This window comes from Psittacula echo, assembly GCF_963264785.1.
Source record: "Psittacula echo genome assembly, chromosome: 3".
Lineage (NCBI taxonomy): Eukaryota > Metazoa > Chordata > Aves > Psittaciformes > Psittacidae > Psittacula > Psittacula echo.
Genome location: NC_137736.1, coordinates 73,449,175 through 73,471,726, shown reverse-complemented (window position 1 = coordinate 73,471,726; position 22,552 = coordinate 73,449,175). Strand labels below are relative to the sequence as shown.

Below are 22,552 nucleotides of genomic sequence, written 5' to 3'. Positions count from 1 at the left end.
GGAACAGGAAAGTAAATTGACACAAAAAAGGGACAAACATTGTAATCTCTACTTATGGATAAAAATGCTGTTAGTGGCAAACAGATATTAGCTTCAAAAGTCTAGTTTCCACCTGCATTTCAGATGTCTCACTTCAGCAGGATCTACTTACTACCATGGTCTGCGTTGTGAGCACATGCACTTCTTGTAGCATTGGTTGCAGCCAGGGTCCCTCCAGGGTGTGCCTTCCCATGGCTTCTCTCTGGGGGCTTACTTCTGTTTCCTTGCCATGTAAGCTGGACCATCTGCAGCAAACCAGACCTGTGCATGATCCATTTTGCTGGGATGTTACCTAGCACATGGATTCAGAAATTTTAAGAGATACAGACAGCTGGTAAGAGATGTAAACTTGTTCCTTAAATTTGGCAGACTGCATCTTAACCTGAGTTTAAATATATATGTATTTGTACCCTACAGTTTTAATACTTTGCACAGCATCCATCCTGCATGACTTAATGCTTCAATATTTCGTAAAATAGATTTCCATTTTAACACAGCCTGCTAGCAGAAGGGCACTTTGGCATTTATCCAGCAACTCAGATGTGGCATGATGCATGAATGTACCATTTTTTGTAAGAAATGCTCATTGGTATTTTTAAAAGGTGTGCAGATGAAGCCAAAATATTGTCAACATCCTGCCTGTGGAGTACTACTTTCTAGACACCCCTGCCTGTCGTGACTCTTCGTACTGCAGTGGTGAGCATGGGAATGGCAATGGTGCCCTGTGTTTGGTTCCTGTGTCCACTGCCTGGGCAGACTCATCCCATGACTTTGCGCTTTGTGAAACCTCTTACACAGACGTCAGGTGTGTCTGCTGGTGGGAATTGGTGTGCAGGACTGGGATCTTGGATGCTGCACTGCAATCATGTAGTCCCCAGTTTGTGCATCCAGGAACAGCAAGTGTGGATGCATTTTGCTGAGGTTTGGACTTGCTGTTTGGGCAAATACATCAATCCTGCACATAAATCAGTTCTCTGCTTCCACACTTAATTTTTCACTCAGTTCAAATTAATTGTCTTCCCTAACCTGCTCAGGACTGTTTTTCTTACTGTTCTATGGTCCTCTGCTTTCACTTTGCCATTTGTCCCTGTAGCTCTGTAGGTCTGACTGCCCCTGGATAAATGGGCGTCTGGTTTTGGGCTTCAGATTTTTTCCCACCTGTCCCGTGGGAAAAAATGTAGTGGCAGAAGCTGCTCTGCTTTCTCTCAAAAACTGGTTTCTGAAGTTCGTGGCACTTGCTTTTATCCCCCTCCTCACCTCCTGGGAAAGGAGCCATGGGTCATGTGTCAGCCCAGGAATGACTGGGCTCTACATTCAGCCCTGTCTGACTTCATGAGGAAGGTTGCATGTCTGTATGTGCTGAGGAGCAGTGACTGATGGATATATGTGTTGCTGCAGTTCCAGGTTATGAGCCTGAGTCTCCTGTTCTTCAAGTTGTAAGCTGGGAAGCAGGGCAGTATTTGAGACACTTCTTTTGTATGCTTGGAAGAGTTGCCCAACAAGAGTGTGCACTGCCCAGTGCCTGGCTGCTCCTGCACCCCCTGCAAGGCCATGGCCTCCAGCCCAGCCAGCCAGTTTGTTTTCCAGTGGCTGACGCTTTGGCTTAGTGCTGCTGACATCTCAGGTGTGGACCAAAGCCCAGCACAATTTATTTAAAACCTCCAGTATTCCCAGAAGTGCATTACCTGTAGATGCTGACTGCCTCCTTTGCTGTATCTTCTTGTGTGTCGTGTCAGCTGCTGCTGCTCATTGCAGGCAGAGAGTTAGCTTAAACTGATTACGAGGAAAACAAAGCATCTGTGAATACTTGAAATCATCCCTGTGTATGCTTCTTAGCTTCACTGGATAATGCAAAACTAGTAAGATGTTAGTGTTGTTTTGAGCCTGTCTGGACAAATATACCTGGAGGGAAGAAATGCAAATCTACTTGGATTGCACCCAGGCAGAATGGAACACACCAAAGTATTAGAGTGTCTTGTACTCGAATCATAGAATCATAGAATGGTTAGGGTTGGAAAGGACCTTAAGATCATGTAACTTGAGCTAACAAGTATTTCTTATTTGCTTTGAAGGTTTGTTTTCTGCTTAATGTAACCTAAGCTATGCAAACTCACTAAGTGAACACTAGCATATAAGAAGGATGTTTATACACCTTAACACTAGTTTGAAATGGATTGAAAGTGCTCAGTGACTGGGTGACAGATGGCAGGTGAAATTCAGTTCTTGTATGAAATATTATGGTGTGTGTTGAGTTGGGAGAGGAGGAATTATCCTAACTTTATGTGTGGCAGTGAGCTCTATTTCCATTAAAAAAATAATCTTGGAGTTATAACAGGTAGTTTCATAAAAGCATTATTTTTATGCTCAACAGTACTCAAAGAAACAGAATATTCAGGATAATTATGTGGAGAGTAAAGAACAAAGCAAACGGCACAGCAGATACGTATGACTTGTATGGTTCTGTCCCCTCCATCTTGAAAAGTAATGAATAGAAGTGCAGAAAGTACAATGCAGAATAATAAAGAAAAACATATGGAAGAGCTTCTGTACAAGTAAATGATTAAATAAACCAGGACTGCTCAATGCTCTCATCATTGGAATGAGAGCATTGAGCAGTAGAAATAATAAGCACAAACGGCAAAGGTGCACAGAGTGATTGTCATTCAGGGTGTTTTTCTCCCACCAGATCTCAGAGGCAGCAAATGAAGCTAACAGGTGGCAAGTTCAGAACAAAGGGAGATGCTTCATGTGTTGTGTGATCAAGGATATTGTATGTTCCATCCCTGGCAGTGTTCAAGGCCAGCTTGGACAGAGCCTTGGGTGACATGGTTTAGTGTGAGGTGTCCCTGCCCATGGCAGGGAGGTTGGAACTTGATGATCTTAAGGTCCTTTCCAGCCCTAACCATTCTGTGATTCTATGTTCCAGACATTTAGCTGGGTTCGGAAAACAAAGTGAGGTTGAGTAAAATGGATTGAAAGTGCATCCCAAAACAGAAAAATCTCTGTCAGAGCACACAGGTGTTACACCTGTGACTCAGGACAGTGCTGGTCTGCATACAACTGGGAACATATCCCTAAAAAGTGTCTCTGTCTCACTTCGGCCTTTTGCTGAAGATCCTGGCCTAAAAGAACCTTTGGTCTGACTTAGTGAGACTACTCTTCTATTTTTGCTGTGTGTGGAAGGCTGGAGTTCAGAAGAGCGGTGAGGTTGGGTTTATTCAGTTGTGACAGACACCCAAACAGATCTTCACAATGCACCAGACAAGGCCAGAGCCTTGTCTCCTGCTTCATTCCTGCTCATTGCCAGAAATGAGTCTAAGCTTCCTGTCTTTGTCCTCAGTAATGTAGTATAATGTAAATCATATTAAACTTGGGTTTGTTTGTTTTGTTTTATTTTTAATTTTCCATGAAAACCCTGTGCAGGCCCATAACACAAGCTACAGAAATACACAGTAATATAAGGGATATGTGTGCAGACAAGCTTTTCATCACATAAGCTAACAGAAGGAAGGAAAGCTTGAACAAGAGTAAGGGAGGGTGGGAGAAAGAAAAAGTCTACTGAGATCTGAAGTGAGATGGAAAGTGATTAAAGCAGAGGGGGAAAGGGAAGTGTGATTAAAGGTAAGGAATTCTGATGATGTGACCTTTCATGCCTGCTGTATTTTCCATGACCAATGCAAAGTGAAGGGTTGATTTAAAGGGCAGCACTACGTGAGGGTGGTTGCCACATATCAGTAAAGGTTCAAAATGAAGGAGAAGGCAGTTTTGAATTGTGCATTAAAACAAAGGAGGAACAAAGGTAGGTGTGAGGGACAGGTAGTGTAGTGGCCCTCATCTTTGTCTAGGCATTGCAGAGCTGGAGGACTGTGAGTGACATGGGTGTGACAAAACTGCAAGTAGAGAATATCCCTTCAGCTGGAAATGTAGCAGTGGTTTCTATAGGGAGTATTATAGAGGCAGCAGTGAAATAGGGACAGTTTGCTGCCTGTGCAGATTTTGGAGACTGAAGCTGTAATTCAGTACTAGAAGGTAATATATGTTTGGTTCCCAAATAAGACATTAGATTTGCCCATACTGGCTTGGCTGAGAAGTTTTGCGTCTCACCTGTTAAATGACATAGAATTGGTTTGGGTTGGAAGGGACTTTAGAGATTGTCTGGTTCTAACCCCCCTGCCATGGACAGGAGCACCTTCCAGTAGACCAGGGTGCTCAAAGCCCTGTCCAACCTAGAAATTGTCCAGTATGTCCAACTTGGACATACTGGCCACTCCTGGTGGATGTGCAGCTGCTGCGTGGATTTGCAGAGAAGGGCATGGAGGGCTCTACAGTTGAATGAAAGCTAAAGTGTTTGCTGCAGCACCTTTTAGCTCACACACACACAAACACATGCAAGCAGGGGGCTGGAAGATCTCTCTTCTCCCAAGGCCGTTATTCTGTGCTGTAATGAAAACTGCTGTTAAAGGTTGCGATTTCATGCAGCTGTGGTATCCCTATCATTTCTGTCACCAGGCTCCTCTGGGTGACCTGCAGGATCCCAATGAGTGCTCTTTGGTGTTTTCTTTGGTGCCAGTGCTGCAGGGGAAGGACATAACATCCTCACTGGTCTGTGGGGGCTTGGGATGGGAGCTGTGTTTCTTTTTCAGTAAGATTCTCAGGGGGAAAATAATGAAATCAAAGTCCTGTTTCACTGCCATCACAAGTTTTCCCCTCAACTCATGGCACCTGCTTTCTGTAAATCAGCTGCCTTGTGTGGCAGAGATCTGTGACTCAGAACTGAAAGTGGATTTTTAAAGACTCTGGCTTGGTCCCTTCCTGGCACAGCATTCTCCTATTGCCTTCTGCATCCTTTACCTCTACTCATCTAGTTGGGTTGCAATCAGGCAGAAGTCCTGCGGTAATCCATTGCCTGACTGATAATGGCATTGGGGGATATTGTGTGTGTGTGTCTGGGGGTGTGTGTGTGTGCAATGTTGGGCAGCTTTTCTCTGCTGCTACTGCCTCTAAAAATACCTTCCTTGAGAGGGAAGTGCTGCCTTTCAGCCTTCAATCTGCCATCAATCCTTCGTTATCCCTTCAGGCTTTCCATTAATTAACAGATTTTCAATTGAAAGTAGCTGGCTTAAAAGCCTTTCTTGTGTTATCCCCAAACACCCCTAGCATTTGTATGAGCAATTGTTCATTTTCCTACAACTCTGGATTGTTGCAATACTAAAGAATCTCTTCTGTGTAGATCTTCCTGTGGCCTAAAAAAGGCTTAGACTTGGGTGCTTCCATACAATGTTACCCTTACCTGCATTCATATGTTTCAAAAGCTTTTTCAGCTTTGGGATGTTCCCTGAAAAGTTCAGGTTTTCCATCTCCGTTTCACACAGAAAAGTGATCCACTCTTCGACAGCAAGCTGTCAGTGGGAAACTGAGAACGAGAATTGGATCCTGAAAATTTCTGAGAATTCTGAAAATGCCAATGTAAAAATCTAAGCAAAAAAGGTTGAAAGGCCACATGCCTGTGCTTTTCTTATCCTCATACTGGACTAAACCTAACAAGTTCAACGGGGACAGTAAATGGGCTTGCCCATTCCCTGACTTTCAGCAGTGTCAATGGGGAAAATCAGGAATGGCTGTGTTGGAGCATACCGCTATCATCTTTTCAGTATCCCACATCTGCTGGTGCTGTACAAGAAGCATCTGTCATGGTTTATTCTGTGAAGCACTGCTGGGCTTTATGCTCTTTCCATCTTATCTGTTGTAATTTTGTATTCCTGTCATCTTATATGAGTATGTAATCTCATTTCAAATCCCTCTAAGCTTTTCGGGTAACGGATACACATATGCAAATATCTTTTCCATGTATATATATATATACATGGAACAACTTCCATGGTTAATTATGCATGATGTAGAAATTAGAAAAAGAACTTTATTTATTAAAAGAACAAGGTGTTAAAATTAGAAGGTCTTTAATGATTTTGAATGTATTACCTTTGCCTTTCAGTTTCATTCCTTATTCCCTTGCTTTTTCTGAGATTATAAATAGAAAACAGTCCATGTGTTGTCTCTGCACTGGTTTATTATGTACCCTGCTTTGCTTACTTCTGTCCTTCTTATCTTAGGTTTCTGTTCCTTATGAGGCACCTGAAATCCTTCTGTGTTTTTTCATTACCCACTTTTGGATTTTACATACTGCCTGCTGTAGCGTTTACCTTTGAGATAGATGTCAAGAAGTACAAATCATTTACTCTGTGTTAACCTTTATTACGGCATGATAAAACCAGACACATAATTAGATTTTGTTCATTTGCTGAGTATGACCAACTTCTTGGTAAATACATTGTTGTAAGTGGACAGAAATTGCATGCTACCTTACACAAAAGCTCATGCAAAAAGTAAGCAACAAACTGGATTAGGTTCTTTGTTCAGATTTTTTAAATGATGTTTGGAGGGCTCTGTTTTCAAAGTGAGCTGGAAACCCCAGGCAGGTTCTGTAGCAAAAGGAATGGTAGCACATTGCACAAATCTTGGATCAGTTTAAAAAATCTGGGTCTTCAAGGGGTGGGGATTCTTGCACCCCACCTACTAGATACTCTTTTCCAATAACTGAGTGGTCTTACCCAGCCTCCTGCATATACTTTTAAGGCTACAACTGATCAGGAGCAAGTGTTGCTTTGCTTAGTCTCATAAGCAATCCCAGGGAATTTACACAGCACATGTGGTACTACTCTAGCATTGCACACACCTTTTTCTATGTTAATTGCAAGCCTGATTGTGACCTGCTTTTAGGAAAACCAATTTACTGTTCATGTTGCTTGTGTGCCTGCCTTCTTATTTTGCCAGGATGCACAGAATATAAACTCTTCCTGTTGCCTTTGGCCATAGCTCCTGCTGATTGCATCTTTCAAAGGAAAGGTAGTGGCAACTTGCGGTGTCAAAGAGAAGAGAATCCTTAACTTAGACCTTAAGTGTATAGAATGAAAGGAAAATACACTTCTACCAGCATCTTCAATACTTTTCCCCTCACATTTCTTATAAAGCGATGATAAATGTCCAAATTTATTTTGACTAGTCTCATTAAAAGTCAGCCAGTCTTTTTAGCGTAGAAAATTGTAAAAACACCTGGTGAATTACACCCTGAAACAGGTTAATTGTTAGCTTTCTGTAATTATCATCAAGTGTTTTTATATTTACTAAGGAAAAGTACTGTGTGGGAGCATAGAGAGTATTACTGAATATAAAACTCCTTATTTAATTTCATCTTGTTTTCCCTTTGATCTGATTACTCTGAATGGCAAATCTGTCATCCATGTGAACACTGGGAAAATTGGATTTTACTAGGTATATATATTCAATTCTAGCAGGTAAGAAACTTGCTTGCCAATATTCCTGCGGCATAATGTTCACCTATGCCCTGCTTAGAGCAGAAGATGGTATTTTCATCTTGCACTATGCAAGATGCTTTTAATTAGTTTAGTGTAGTTGGCTATGAATCATTTGCTGTCCTTGAATGCTGGAATTGATGACTGTCATTACAATACTCTGAAGAAGCATGAAAGAATCCAGTTAATGAAATAGCAATTTGGGCATTCTTATCGCTTCCATTTACATTTTTGTTTCAGTAGCAGCAATAAAAAAGTTTGTGGTTCCCAATTATGTTCATGTTTAGATGAAATGGCTCTAATCATATGCAGTGTGTACAGATGTACATGCAGACGGTCCAATACCTAGTGTGAAAAATGTTATACAAGTGTTTCAAGAAAGTAATGATCACACAGGATGGTGATTTTCTGATCTGTGGGAAGGTAGCAGGGAGCTGCTGACTGTTAATAGTGTTAAAACTGGTAGTATGGGGATTAACTGTTACTCAGCTATTTTCTTTTCTCAGTTCATTTCCTTGGTTCTTTCCCGAATATAGTTTGTCCAGAAGTATGTCTTCACTTACTTGACAATGCTTAGTGTAGTATACAAATATTAGAGTCATGAAGTAGTGCGAGCCCCTAAAATGGTAGAGGTTTTAAATGAGAGGAAAAACCTTGTTCATGTCACATTTCCAACTCATGTTTTAAAACTCTGCTTTGTGCCCAGTCATGTGAATATATAGGAATATAAAATACTGCACTGCTAAGTTTATAGGTGGCTATGAAACAGTGTGGACTCTGAATTAAACTCTTGAGGATATGTTAAAGCACACTTCTTTTGGCATCATCTTTTTTGGTCTGAGAAAAGTGTCTGAAAATAAAGTTCAGAAAGACATATGTGATCTGATTTAGTAAATAATATATTTACTACTTTGTGAGAAAAATAGATTTTCCTCTTGATTTTATTATTTGATAGATGTGTTCAAAATCTTTAGGAAAACAATAACTGAAAATCAGGAAACCAAAGAATTATGAGGCACGTATTTGATCAGGAGTATTATTATATGAGAAAATATATGTAATTTATTTTTTTTTTTTATTTTCTTGCATTTTACTGTTAGGGTGTCACAAAATAGCTGTATCTGACTCCAATACAGCCTTTTCTTCAGGCTGTACCCAATGGCAGCAGGTTTGAAGGAGGCTGCAGCCCTTTTCCTTCACAATCTTCTCAACTCCAGGAGCATTTGGTGTAGGTGTTTCCATGTGGTTTTGCAGTTCTCGCTGCCATTGCTTTTGGCATTAGATCTATGATGTATGTTTGAATTAATAGTAACAGAGAAGAAAAAACACATTCGTCTCCTTGCACACAGCAGGCAAAGCATGATACGGAGTAAAGATGCTGCAAGGCATAAAGCCCACAAGGCAAAAGTAAATAGCTGCTGAATGCTTTGGTTGTTAAATATTTACTTATTTGTAGGATATTTATATCTGCTGAATTTAAAGAGGAGGAAAATATTTGAGTGATATTTGTTTTCATCTGTGTTTTCTCAAGCCTGAGTGTTAAAAATTAGGATCCCCAAACAGAGCAGAAAAACTAGAAGCTCCAAATGTGATGGTATTGAGCAAACTGATAGATGTGCACTGAACTACTTAATGCTTGCCTCCAGTTAAAACAACTGGTTATGTTTGTATGTGAAAATGTCTGGGAGGAATATTAGGGAACCTGCTGTAGAGGGAGCTTAAAGTTAATGATTTAAAGAAATGGCTAATGCACTTAAAGGATAATCAGTGTTTGGCTGCAAGTTTGTTTACGTGTATTACCGTATTAAGTGTTCTTGGTTCAGCACCCAAGGGCTTCTGCAAACATTTCTCTGGTGAACTTCTGAAACGTTAAAGCAAATGCGTGACAAGGAGAGAAAGGCGATTTGAATTTAATAGCTACTACTTTGAGAGGAGAATGCCAAGAAAATATTGAAATAGAACAGCACAACCACATTCTGGGGATAAATTCTTGCCAGCTGTTTAAGAAATTACCAAAACAATGACATTTGGACATAAGTAATTAAACAACATAGTTCTATTCACATACTTTGAAAAGGAAGTAAATAGCAAAGGTGTCTCAGGTAAAATGCAAGAAACCTCCAGCTCCCTGGGAATCCTCTCACCAAAAATGTCCTACCTGGCACTCATCTGCTCAAATAGGCCAGTGCGGTCCTCACAAACCTGCCCACCATTCTTCTGTTTGATTTTGAATGTGCGTGTGTGAAAGGTTTGGTACTTGCTCCTTTTCAGTATGGTGAACAAAAAAAAAAGCCAGTGGTTAGGTCTGTTTGTAGCTAAATATAGGTCTCGTGCAGTCTTGTGCTCCCTGCTGCATACCCAGGCAGTGACTCATGAGAACAGAGCTGTAGAGAACTGGTGCAGTGACTATCTGGTAGTGTCGCAGCTACTTCTGTCAAATTGAAGGCAGCTATTTTTGTAGTTTCAGGTGACTGGATGTAGCTGAATCAGTGGCAGTTTCAGGAGCTACAAAAGCTTTCTTCACAGATAGAAACAATAATCTATTTCTGTACAAATTTTGCTCGTCCTGGAACTCCTAGATATAAACTTTAGGTAGGTGGAGGCAATGGCAATACAGAGCAAATAATCAGGTGTATGCTGGCCCCATAAGAGGGTTAAAGATGCTGGAACATGAGATCAGTTGTCTCCACAGCTGAAAACTTATTTTCTGTATTTTTTATGGATCCAGTTTTATTGTGGTACCTGGTTATCAGCTACATTTTGTCCTGTCCTGCAGTTCTGCTAGGGCCATCATGAAGTTTAGGCCAGTTCCTTTGATTTTTTCTCAGCATCAGACTGGATAATTTCAGGCTTCAGAGAGCTTCTGTATACCCTTGATGTTCTGGCTACAGGTTTCAGCATTGCAAGTTTTACACATTTGACCCTGTAGACAGAATTCACAGTCTGGAGTTACGTGCCTTTATGTTATCAGTAGTGAATAGGACCTAGTTGTTTTGTGGTAGTTTTCATGGCAGGCAGCATACTAATAATAACCATAGCCAACTAAGAGTGCATCTCTGCAGCTAGGATGTTTTTGCTTCTGATGTAGGCAGAGTAGGAAGAGATGATTGTGAACGCAGAGCAAGCATAACAAGGGCATGTAGTGATAAAACAAGGGGTAATGCCTTTAAGATGACAGAGGGTAGATTTAGATTAGATATTAGGGAGAAGTTCTTTACTGTGAGGGTGGTGAGGTGCTGGCACAGGTTGCCCAGAGAACCTGTGGCTGTCCCATCCCTGGCAGTGTTCAAGGCCAGGTTGAATGGGCCTTGAAGCAACCTGGTCTAGTGGAAGGTGTCCCTGCCCATGGCAGGGGTTGGAACTGGGTGATCTTCAAAAGTCACTTCCAACCCAAACTATTTTATGATTCTGTGATTCAGTGTGGAACATGGCTGTGAAGCCTGGTGGTTGAACATTCAGCAGGAAGAAAGGGGAGTCAAGCTTATCCAGCCCATCCTGGTTTCAGGACTGCTCATGCAGATACCTCTGGCTACGTCCTTGTTCTTATTGTGATGGCTGTGTCCTGGTCCCATCTACTTATTGCCTCTGAACCCAGAATTAGGCTTTTTTCTTGCTCACCACCACAGTTTCAACAGAACACATTAAAATATCTGCTCTAACTAATAGTTTGGTAGTCACCATTCTCCTAAGTGGGCTGCAGCAGGCAATGAAATAGAGAACTCTTCCAGTCAATATAGGGTATTGTGGAAAATGCTTCTCTGCATGCTTCTACTGATAATAATTCATAGCAATTTGGTCAGTCTAGCAGAGCTAAATAATTTTGCTGCCACCTGGGAGATTTGTTAGCTGATTCAGCACTTTATTACCTAAGAGCTAATAATCTCTTATCGATATGTGCAGGCCAGCACAGTAATACTTTTATCTGTGTTAGGAGAATGGGGGTTTGTCTGCACAGCGTCATTCAGGAAAACTAATCCAAATTGATTTTTAAAGTAGATTAATTAAATTAGGTTCCATCTCTTTGAATTCACTAAACAGCTAAATTTAAGTTAGTTAAATTAGATCAAATCCTTGTTTAACCTTTCTGTTTCAGAATTGCAGTGGACTTAATTTGATTTATTTTAATTCTCTTAAAAATTGAGACAAACCTGAGTATGCTCACTTATATTCCAAATCAGAGACTTTAATCTAACTAAAGAACTTCTAAGCCAAATGTTCAGTTAATTGGGATTCAAGTTGGAGTGTCCTGAGTGAAAAAGTATCTGGAAAAGAAAGTACTGAGAAAATTATTTGTTCCATTTTCTTAATTGTAAATCATAAATAATGTCTGATGGAATTAACATGCTACAGCTGGAAGTCTTGTTTGTGTCCTTAGTATTTCATGCATGAATTTAAAGATGAAAGAGAACACTAATATTTGACAGTGAAAGAATTAATTTTATCTGCTGATAAAAATCATATTATTAATTCACTGTAATTTGAAACTGTGTATGGAAAATACTAGATGATAGAGCTATCAGAGCTTGCCCAACACTAACAGCCAAGAATTATCTGGCTGTATCTTATGTCTGAATGCATTACTGTGTGTATTGGTGTGGTATGTGTGCTTCCTGCTGTATGTTGTTTAACCTTCATATGCTTTTGATGTAAAAGATAATGATGTGTGTCACAAGCAGGTTATATAGGGGCTGGTAACAATGTGTATGTGACAATTCCCTCATTCCATGTGCCCTCTGCCTCTGGCAGTCTTGGTGGCTGGGGGAGCTGTCCTGACCTTGGCAAGGGCTTGCAGAGCAGAAGGACTAAATATTTGGTTATAAACACTGGGAGTGAAGTGAGGTCTCTGATGTGGACTGTTAACTAAGGTATTAGTCAGACTAACATTGTTTCAGCCAGTTCTTTCCTGATTTATGTAGCAAACCTCAGTGGCATATTGCATATTTATCACTGATAAACTGTTCTTGCACAAAACTTCTTTTCCATGTTCAGTCTCTCACTGCTGTGGGCTTTTGATAACGTTATGATTTATATTTACCCATGGTTTTCCCTGACGGTAGCTGAATAACAATAAAATTTCTGTTGGTTTTGGGTGGCCAGATGAAAGCTTAGAGCTACAACCAATGTATTAATCAATGTCACCCATCAAAATGCTATGGGTTAAAGCAAGAATTGATATAAAAGTTATTTTATTTTGTTATCTTAGTGAGTGGCATAACGTATTTCCTAGGTTTCCTTATCACTGGTAATGCATTAACATTGGCTCATCCTCCTTAACAGTCTGTTGGTAATCAATAAATTATTTTGATTTGTGTTTTCTTTTCAAGGAGCGCGTAATCTAGAATCAAATTAATCTCTGTGGAAGAGTGAACCTGCATGTTTTCTGGATTCAGTTACTCGCATTTCTTTAAATGTCTGGTTTTGTTTGGCTGGAAAACTGCTTTTTGAATTTATAGATGGTTTCAGGACATTATTTTACCTTTGCATAATGACAAAAGCAATTTAAAGTTACAGATCATTTTTGACTTGGGAAGCCAATAGTACTGGTGGATTGTGTATGGCCTTCCCAGCTGAGCGGATAGGTTGCTTGTAGAGTCAAAAGGAAAAAAAAAAAAAAAAAAGGAAACAAAAGCAGCATAGTGCACAATGCAGTAAGTCTGTTGTTATCCCAGAGAAACACATCATACTCTCTAGAACCAAGAGAACAACATATTTGTTGCATTGTTCAATGCCTTAACGATATGCAACGCAGCAAGAATGCTGTCAGCTGCCTGTGGTAGTAGATCTGCGTCAAAACCAGTAAAAACCTCTAAAGATGCTTGTTTGAAAATTGCACGGTATTTTTCCAAGATAAAAACATTGCATGGCCTGTTTCCAGTTTCCTTTCCCTTCTGAAATTCAACTCCCAAGCTACTTTGGTGTTACTGGCTTTTCAAAGTGTTGGCTAATGAATTAGAAGCAGTACGATATGAATTGGTGACAAATCATGCATAATTTGCAATGAAAAATGAACATACCAAATGTTCTGAGTTGTAGTCTACATGCTAAAACTTATTCATTTGGTTTGGGATGTCCTTATCTAAGAAATTATTCCAATGGAAATTAGTGTCTTAAAATTAAATATAGATATATTAAACAGTAATATTCACTGACAAACCCTCCTGAGTCTTTCAGTAACCTTCTTTATGTCGTTCCAGCAGACTGTGATCACCCCCAAGTGTTGTGCATGTACTTAATGTCCTGTGTTAGAAAAATTGAGAAAAATGCCCTTTTCTGTCTTCTGGTTTTTGATGCCTTTACAGCCACTGGGTACAACTTTTCCATGTTTCATTGTAGTGAAAATGTGATTTCCCCGCACACACACTGGAATTCTGGTGTATGGGGTGTAAGTGAACGACAGGATTTCAGTAGCAGGGTGCTCTCAGGGGTACCCCTCGTAGGAGGATGCTGTGAACTGTCCTGTGCAAGACACAAGCCTCTCAAGCCAGCTCTGTAACACCTCATGGTGTGCCAAAACTTCAGCCAACCAGGGGAGCATATGATGCCTCTGCTTATATTTAAGAAAAAGCCGTAATTGTTAGGAGTAGGAGACACAGGAGGAGGCACATGAGGATATAGGGGAAGCAGTGTGTTTGGAGAACAGGGAGGAGGAATAGAAGAGAGGTGTGGAAGGGGACATTGTAGGAGATGCAGCTGGAGATGCCCTCCTGGAAGAAGATACTCCATGGCAGAGGAGGGACACTGCCAAGAAGACTGTAGTTTGTAGGCAACCAATGCTGGAGCTAGAAACCCCCAAACAAGGACTGCATCTTGTGGAGGGATCCATGAAGAAGCAAGTACACCCCTGAATGGACCAATGCTGCAGCAGATAAACCCCCAGAAGGATTGCTGCTCGTTGAGGACCCACACCAAAGTACACCTCTGAACAGACTGCAGCATGTGGAGAACCCATGGTGGTGCATATACACACCAGAGGGACTTGCGGGCTCTGGAAGAGACTGCAGGAATTTGCAGAGGAGCAGAAAGAAGCAGTGGAGGAGAATTAAAGCAGAAGTCCCGGAGTCAAGATCGTTTTGCCCACAACATCAGAGTAGACTGATTGTCAGTGACATGTTTTGAAAGTGTGTCCTAAATACTCTTTTGGGTAAGTGAAGCTCAAATTTGTGAGAAATCTGTGGGAAATTCAAGCACTGTAAGAAGATCTAAATTCAGAATGAGTATCCAAATTTTCAAGTCTTTCAGGGAAGCGTAATTCTGTTTTATTTGGGAAGGGACATATTTATCCCTCCAAAGTAAAGCTGACCAGTAACTATGTTGATTTCTGCAATAATATAACTGCACCACCACAAACAGGAATGAAATTGGAAGGAATAATTAAAAATTATTTGCACAAACAGCCGTCAGCTATTATTGCAGGTACTGCTGCCATGATCACTCTATCGGTTTTCTTATCAACAAAACGGTATTTCATCCTTATTCAAAATTCCTTTTTTTAAATTGGTTGTCTTTTTTCATGTTAAGTAAGTAGGTACATGCTCCTGTAAGTTTTGTATTCAAAGGTTTACTTCTAATAAGTTTATTCCTCTGAAGTTTCCTTCAGGAAAATATTTGGAGCTGACATATTTGGATTTTTAATTTGTTATGAATAATTTTTGGTTTGTCTGTAGGTTTTTCACATACTGGTTTTCTCTCTGTGCCTTTCCTCTGTTTATCCTTCCATCTGCTACTGGTGATAGGGTTTTATTCTGCTTTCATTAAGTATTACCCTGTTTTTCCTTTAATTATGGGAGGTATTTCTATTTTGTCAAAGATAAATTTGCTAGTTGTGTTGGTGTTGGTGGTGAGAGAAATGGTACTACTTCATGTCTTCTGGTTAATTTATCTCTTAGTTTTAGTGCTAATCTGGTTAAGACATGATTAACGGTATTCCTTGGGCCTCGTTTTTATTCTGTCCAAAGCCTGTTTTGACACTCAAATTAATGTTTTCCTATTTGCTGTATATTTACCCAGAGCTTACGGTTGATATTTTTCTATACCAGTGGTTTTGATTCTTCAAAGATTATTTTCAATAATTGCAATTTAGAAATTTTCACAGAAGTGTATGCAGATGGGACAGTTAATTATGAAAGTGTTCTTGAAACTTCTGGAATTAATGAGTTTACGAATAATTTTTTGAAGCATTTTAGGGTAAAGTTTTTCATTAGAATGTTTAATTTTACGATATATCATTGCAAGTGTGCTGGTGAAGGTGTCCCAGGTTTCAGTGCTAATTTACTGGGCTGAAATCATAAAATGGTTTGGGTTGGAAAGGACCTTAAGATCCTCTAGTTCCAAACCCCAAACCGTAGACTTTTTTGTAAAATAAACCAAGATGGAGCCAGTCTGATACTTTAATAGTGGAACAGAATTTTGCACTCTTCAAACCATGCCTCTCATGCCAATTAGAGCTTCTTGCCTGTACCATGTTGTCTCATGCCATTTCTTTCTACTTAGAAACTTTATAACATGTCTGATAATGAGAAGTTTCTGTCTCGTATCTCAAGAAAATTAGACAATGCTTTAGAATGCTCCTGGGCTTCTGATTTTAGACCTTTGAATGTGCTGTATCTCTTCCATGTGGCAATGTGCTGTACTACACCAGACAACTGCCCCTTCTTTATCTTCCTGGTCGAAGTTCTCAGAGACCTCATGTGATATTTCTTCTTATTTGTTCGGTGTATCACTTAAACACACATCAGCCACCTCAAATACTTGATGTAAGCATAGCCTTCAGACTGCTCAATTTTCATAGTCTTCTGGTATAATAAAGGGCAGGAAATTTCATGGAGAAGGCAGATAGGAATGATCTGCTGACATAGCGATTCATATAAGTAGACTCTTGACAGCAGCTGGGATGGATGGATGGAGATTTTCAGTTCTTCAAAACTTTTCAAGACTTTGTGATTCCAGGATGTAATTCATCATGGTTTGGGTTGGAAGGGACCTTAAAGATCATCTAGTTCCAACCCCTTGCCATGGGCAGGGGCACCTTCCACAAGACCAGGTTGCTTGAAGCCCCATCAACATTGAGCAATCTGTTCCAGTACTTGCTTTTATAGCAAGTCCCTTTCCAGGTTTCCTGTAGGCCCCCTTCAGGTAGTAGAAGGCTGCTATCAGGACTCTCCCAAGCCTTCTCTTCTCCAGGATTAACAAAATTCCTTCAAAAAGGCCTGGAAAAACAGATTCTCACATTTGCCCTCAAGACGTTGTTTCTGAAGTGCAGGAAGCGTAATTCTGTCTGGAGCCCAACAGAGTGCAAAAAGGACATTACCTGTGAAAGTGAGGGAATCCTACTGGGAGTGGGCTCTCTATAGTTAAGGCTGTCTTTTAGGATAGGGCATGCAGAAAGTCTCAAAGTGTGTGTCAAAGTCACCTGGATAAGAGGGGAGAGCAAGTTTTACATTTGATCTCTGTGTAGGTTGGCTAAATCCTTTTTCCTTCAATTCCTCACTTTTGTTTCTTACAGCTATTTGTAGCTGTGTTGACTATTTTGGATATGGTAAATTAAGACTTGGGTTTAACCTCAGCCTAGTTTGAATAAAGAGGGATTTCAACAGAACTAGCTGAAAACAAAGCGACTTTTCTAATCAAAACACACAATAAAGTTACAGTATAGCAAGAGCCATGTTTATCCACCTCATTCTTCAAAGTGAATACATACCTTTGTAGAAGGTATGTGTCTCATGATGCCCAGTGTCAGGAGAGGAAGTAATGCCTTATAGTTTCAGGTAATAATGAGAAGAGCTACTGACTGCACTTTCACCTCCCCACAAGTTCATCCAGAGAAAACAGGCTGTTTAAACAGATTCTGTTTGAAAACAGTAATATTCTAGAGAGCAAACCTCCAGAATATATATGTATGTAGATGGTCATGGAGCACCTGACGTGTCCTTACTAAAGTGAAAATAACATGTCTTCTGATGAAACTGGGCAAGCCTTCAACCAAGGTTGCTGTGGAATAAGAATAGTGCACTTACAAAGACATAGAGCTTATCAACTTTACTTCCCCCCCAAAATTTACAAAACTGTGTTCCTTTTGCTGTAAATTACTGAGTCTAACCAGCATAAGTCCTATGGATGTATTAGCTAGGGTCAGAGCTGCCATGAGCGTATGCATCCTGTAATGCGTTACTTGCTGTGGATGTACCTTCAGCAGTTTTAGAGAAGTTTGACATAAATTCTATAAATACAGCTGTTTTTTCAGTAAGTCACAAGACATAATCAGCAAATTTAAAATAAGTTCTAATAACTTATGATCCGTTTTTTCACAAAGAAGGATATTTACAGCAATCTTTCTGGTTTGGGTTTGGGCTTAAAACTCAGGCTCATCTGTTCATCTTTCTGAATCAGCAAACTAAGCTCTGAAAGTAGTTTTTTATGTTAAGAATAAGCTTACTTTAGAGAATCTTTTAAAACTTTTCTGTAAGATTTGGATTAATATATACAATTTTTCTCTTGCACTGTCCTTGTTAGAGGCTTGTTGAGTAGGCAGACTCCGGATGTTGTCTGGCGTGGAATTTCATGGTTTAGTAACAGGACGCCAGTCAAACCGCAGGCAAACAAGAAAGCAGGTATTTCAAAATGATGGATGTACAGCTTAGAAACGTGCTGAAGCTGCCATATTTCAAGCTTGAAGTAGTTTTCTCAAAGGTCCAAAGTAATCCTCAGGTTCAGCACTTGGTTGTTTTGGTCTGTGCAGAACTGTATAAGCAGACTGGCGGATTTTTGATCATGATGAAATTCGAGATACTCATTATTGTTCTGTTCAATAGATGTAATTTCTTAGTGTTCATCAGCACCTTGACCTTTCTGTTCATGATGAGCATAGCAGTTCCAGGTGTGTTAGGCAAGACTGGACAGAGAAACTGTCTTGATATAGTTAGGTTTTGGTCTGGAGGGCAGAGTGGACTAGAAGGACAACAGCCTCGTTATGTCTTACATTGACAGCATAAGTCTCTGCTTAATCTAAGGAGAACTTGGAGTATCTTTTCATTTTCTGTAAATAAAAAGAATTATTCCATTATTGTCTTCTGATGAGGCTAAGCACTCAATGCAACTCCTGTTATGTGACCGTGAGCCGAGGGCTTTCAGCTTTCTCTTGGTGTAATTTGAGTTAAATCTTCTCCTTCTTTCTCTTAGGAAGGGGATTGTATTAAATCAGAATTTGTTGTTTTTTTCAAGTTCTGAAGGTCTGAAGAGCAGAGGAAGAGGAAGAGTTGTAAGTGGTTGCTAGTGCTTATTAGCATGTTTTTTCTTTTCATCATGATTCAATTAAGCTTAAAATATCCCTCTCTAATTACTGCTCTGTTTGACACTGTCAAAGGGCTGAGGATTGTTTTACAATTTAGCAACTGTACTATAATTCTAGACATCCTTTTGTGGGCTTTTCTGGAGGAGTTTGGGGTTGGTTTTTTATTTATTTATTTTTTTAAACAACAACGAAGAAAGTCTATAGACTGATGTTTTAGACAGCTGGGTCTTTTTAACAGGATGTACTCAGTATATACTCGTCCCCCTTTCCATGACGATTTGCTGTGTGGTGAGGAGCTGAATGCTGAAAGCAGAGATAATATTGGGAACATCACGTATGTGTGGTTATGACAGCTGACAGGAGAGCTCAGGCACTGCGGAGAGGGCAGGAATGTCCACAGAACTGTTACTGATAAAGATTAGTGGATAGTATTCTAATTTCCTCCAAATGAACGGTAAAACTAAAAGGTTATGCAAGGGTGCCTGTGCTCAGTGCCGTCAAAGATCTCTTATCACTGGGTTTTGCCAGCTCCTATCCTCTGTCAGTCAAGGATGTCTTTTTCTGAAGGCAGTGTTAGGTACAGTAGTTTCAAGTATTGGGATAACAACATTTAGATAAGCTGTACTCTTAATGCGGTTTTGTGCCTCCTCTTCAAACAGTAACAGAGGAAGAGAGGGGTTTGGTGTGTTGTACCTTCATTCTGTGGCATAATTGGAGGGGGGGCAGGTTGGAGAAGCATCAAGCACACAAGCAAAAGTCTGCTGCCAGCATTGGTGCTGGGCTGACTGAAGCAGTTGGGAGGACCTAAAGAAATAACTTTATGATACATTTGGCTTTGGAGGTGTTTACTTCTAAACAGCTTCCTATTTCCATGCAATTTCCAAGCTGAACCTACTTGATATTGACAGGCAGTATTTTAATGGATAGATTGATTGGACTGGCAGAATGAATTAACCATCAGCTTGACAACCATAGAGCATTATGTTGTGTATCTGTTTACTCAGCACTGGGTGAAATGCAAGAGTCTATTGAAAATCAGATTTCCATGCTGCTTTGTCAAAGCAAATTTAATCACAGCTAGAACATGTGGCATCCATCATTTCCACTTCAGAAGGCATCAACAGGCACAGATCAGCAACAACAAGCAGTGCTGCCACTGCTGTCTTTGACTCACATGGAAAATTAAATTTTACCGTAGATTTTTGATAAATGATGCAGCCTCACCCACCAAACACAATTATTTAAGTGTTCTCTATTACAGAATTCCCCAGTAGCTTTGTACCTAGAAGCAAGGTGTTACTCCATTTGACTTTGAGACGCTCCTGATGTGGGTTAGGCTTTCAGATATTGCCTTTGCAGATTAGGCACTGTGTTGTGTTTGTTTTTCTTGAAAATCTCAGATCTGCTTGACTTCCTTTTTCAATGTGTGTTTTAGTGACAAGCTCAGGTACATGCTGTAATTTATTCTCTGCAATTTCTCATCACTGCGTTTCTTTTCTACCCTCATGCAGATCAGGGTAGTAAATGGTAAGAAATCTCAAAGTAACTTTAGGAGTAAAACAATACAGGTAAAGTTGCTTTGTTCATGCCTCAAGTATGGTAGAGAGCATTTTAAGTGTTCATAGTCATAGAATGGTTTGGGTTGAAATGGACCTTAAAGATCATCCAGTACTAGCCCCCTGCCATGGGCAGGGACACCTGCCACTACAGCAGATTGCTCCAGGCCCCGTCCAACCTGGCCTTGAACACTGCCAGGGATGGGGCAGCCACAGCTTCTCTGGGCAACCTGTGCCAGTGCCTTCATCATAAAAAATTAACTCCTTATATGCAATCTAAACCTACCCTCTGTCAGTTTAAAGCCATTCCCCCTTGTCCTTTCACTATAGGCCCTTGTAAAAAGTCCGTCTACAGATTTCTTGTCGGCCTCTTTAGGTACTGGAAGCTGCTCTAAGATCTCCCGGAGCCTTCTCTTCTCCAGGCTGAACAGCTCCAACTCTCTTAACCTGTCTCCCTCCATACAAGAGGTGCTCCAGCCCTCTGATCATCTTCATGTCCCTCCTCTGGACTCGCTCCAACAGGTCTATGTCTTTCTTATGTTGGAGGCCCCAGAGCTGAACACAGTACTGTAGGTGGGGTCACACAAGAGATTTACATAAAATGTTGAAAAACATTTTAAGTATTAGTTCTGCACATTTTATTTAAGGAAGTTTCCATCTCCTTTAGTTTATCACAGACACTGAAACTACTCCAGTTGAAAAGCTAATTAATACTTTTTTTCGGGTGATCTTTTTTCCCATCTCCCACTTCCATTAAGAATGGCCAAGCATGTGTTTCATAACACTGCTCCATTGCTGTCATACTTGTTAAATTTTAATCTGAGATCTTAATGCCTCCATAACTCTGAGTCCAAAGTGTTTGTCTTCCAGAGATGAAGATAACAATGCAATGTTTCTAATTCCTACTAATTGAGCTATGATTCTTTAAGATTGTCTCATGTCTTGTACTACCTTTGTAATGTCCTCGAAGATTATGTCATTAATTGGTAGAAGCTCATAGTCACTAACAGGTCTGAAAATTGTTTCACATTTACTGTTTTGAATTACAGTACTGCTCAAAAAATATCTTGCCTATAGACTAGGCAAGTTCAAGTGATAATGCTTCCTGGTTTTCTGTGTTTCCTCAAGCATCAATATTCAGCTGTTTATGTATGTTTTTGTACTTACAATAAAATTTCTAAATGGCTTTCTTTTATAGTGTTAATATTAGTGGTATCAATATTTTGAATCAGATGTCTGAATAAGCTATTTTTCCTCTTTCCTTGAGACAAGCTTTCCTTTACATTTCTACTGATGAAATATACAAAGGTATATGGTGATAAGCTATGTGTGGTGATTAAAATATAAGGTTTTTTGCATTGATATAAAGCAACATCTCATTTAGAACACATGGTAATATTTATTTCATGTAAATTAGAAGTCTGGACTTGCTATGTTAGTTTGAACTACTTTGCTACTTCATGTAAGGTGATTCTTTTATCATAGTCAAAGGGGAGAATACATACTCCAAGAGATGATTCAGCATTCTGAGACAGGCATCTAAAAGAGGCCAGGTGAGTCACCTTCTGGAGGTATTATTCTCTCTTGACGGCAAAATGTGCCTGGGGTGAGTAGTGGTACCTGGGAATTTTAAGCAATAAGCAGAATTTGAGGAGGAAATGTGCCAAACAAGCACTGTCTCTTTGATACATGCCTCAACACAGATGTATTGCCAGGACTGCTGCCACAGTACAGATGTATTGTATACCTACTGCTGGGAAAGGTGTAAGGTGATGTGGCTGATGCTCATTCTATGATTTGTACTGATGCTGCACAAAAGCTGCACCAGCAAATGTGTATTTAAAGGCTTATATGCCCTAACTTATTCCTTACTCTCCTAGGTAGGTGCCCGCCAGATGTACTGTTTCAGTTTTCTGTTATCTGCACTTGGATGTCTGTATCGAGGACATTTGTGTAGAGTTACAGTTGAATACATACGAAAACTAATCAATCCCTAAGGGTGCAACAGTTTTGTCTCTGTCAAACTGGTTTATTTCTGTTTTTCTTAGAAAACTATGAAGCTGATGAAGTGTAGCTTACCTTTCAACACCAAAAGGTGTTTCTTCCCAAAGGCTGGAGATGTTCAAGATTTATGACTTTTTCTGCTGTCTGATTTGCCAGTCTGCATGATTTGTGATGAGCCTGTTCCTGCACTAGCTATCAGATTGTCCTTTTCAAACCAGAGTCTCTTGTGTTAATAGTCAGTGCAATTCATAATTACTTGTCACAGAGCCTGACTAATATCTGAGTGCATTGATGTG

At 40.0% G+C, this 22,552-nt stretch overlaps 1 protein-coding gene across 1 annotated transcript in view; it reads left to right on the top strand.

Annotated features, from left to right (window-relative positions):
- The window catches only part of HS6ST3 (heparan sulfate 6-O-sulfotransferase 3), a gene marked incomplete at both ends in the record, with an annotated part of 297,766 nt that overhangs the window by 132,039 nt on the left and 143,175 nt on the right, over positions 1-22,552 (top strand). The window lies entirely within an intron of this gene.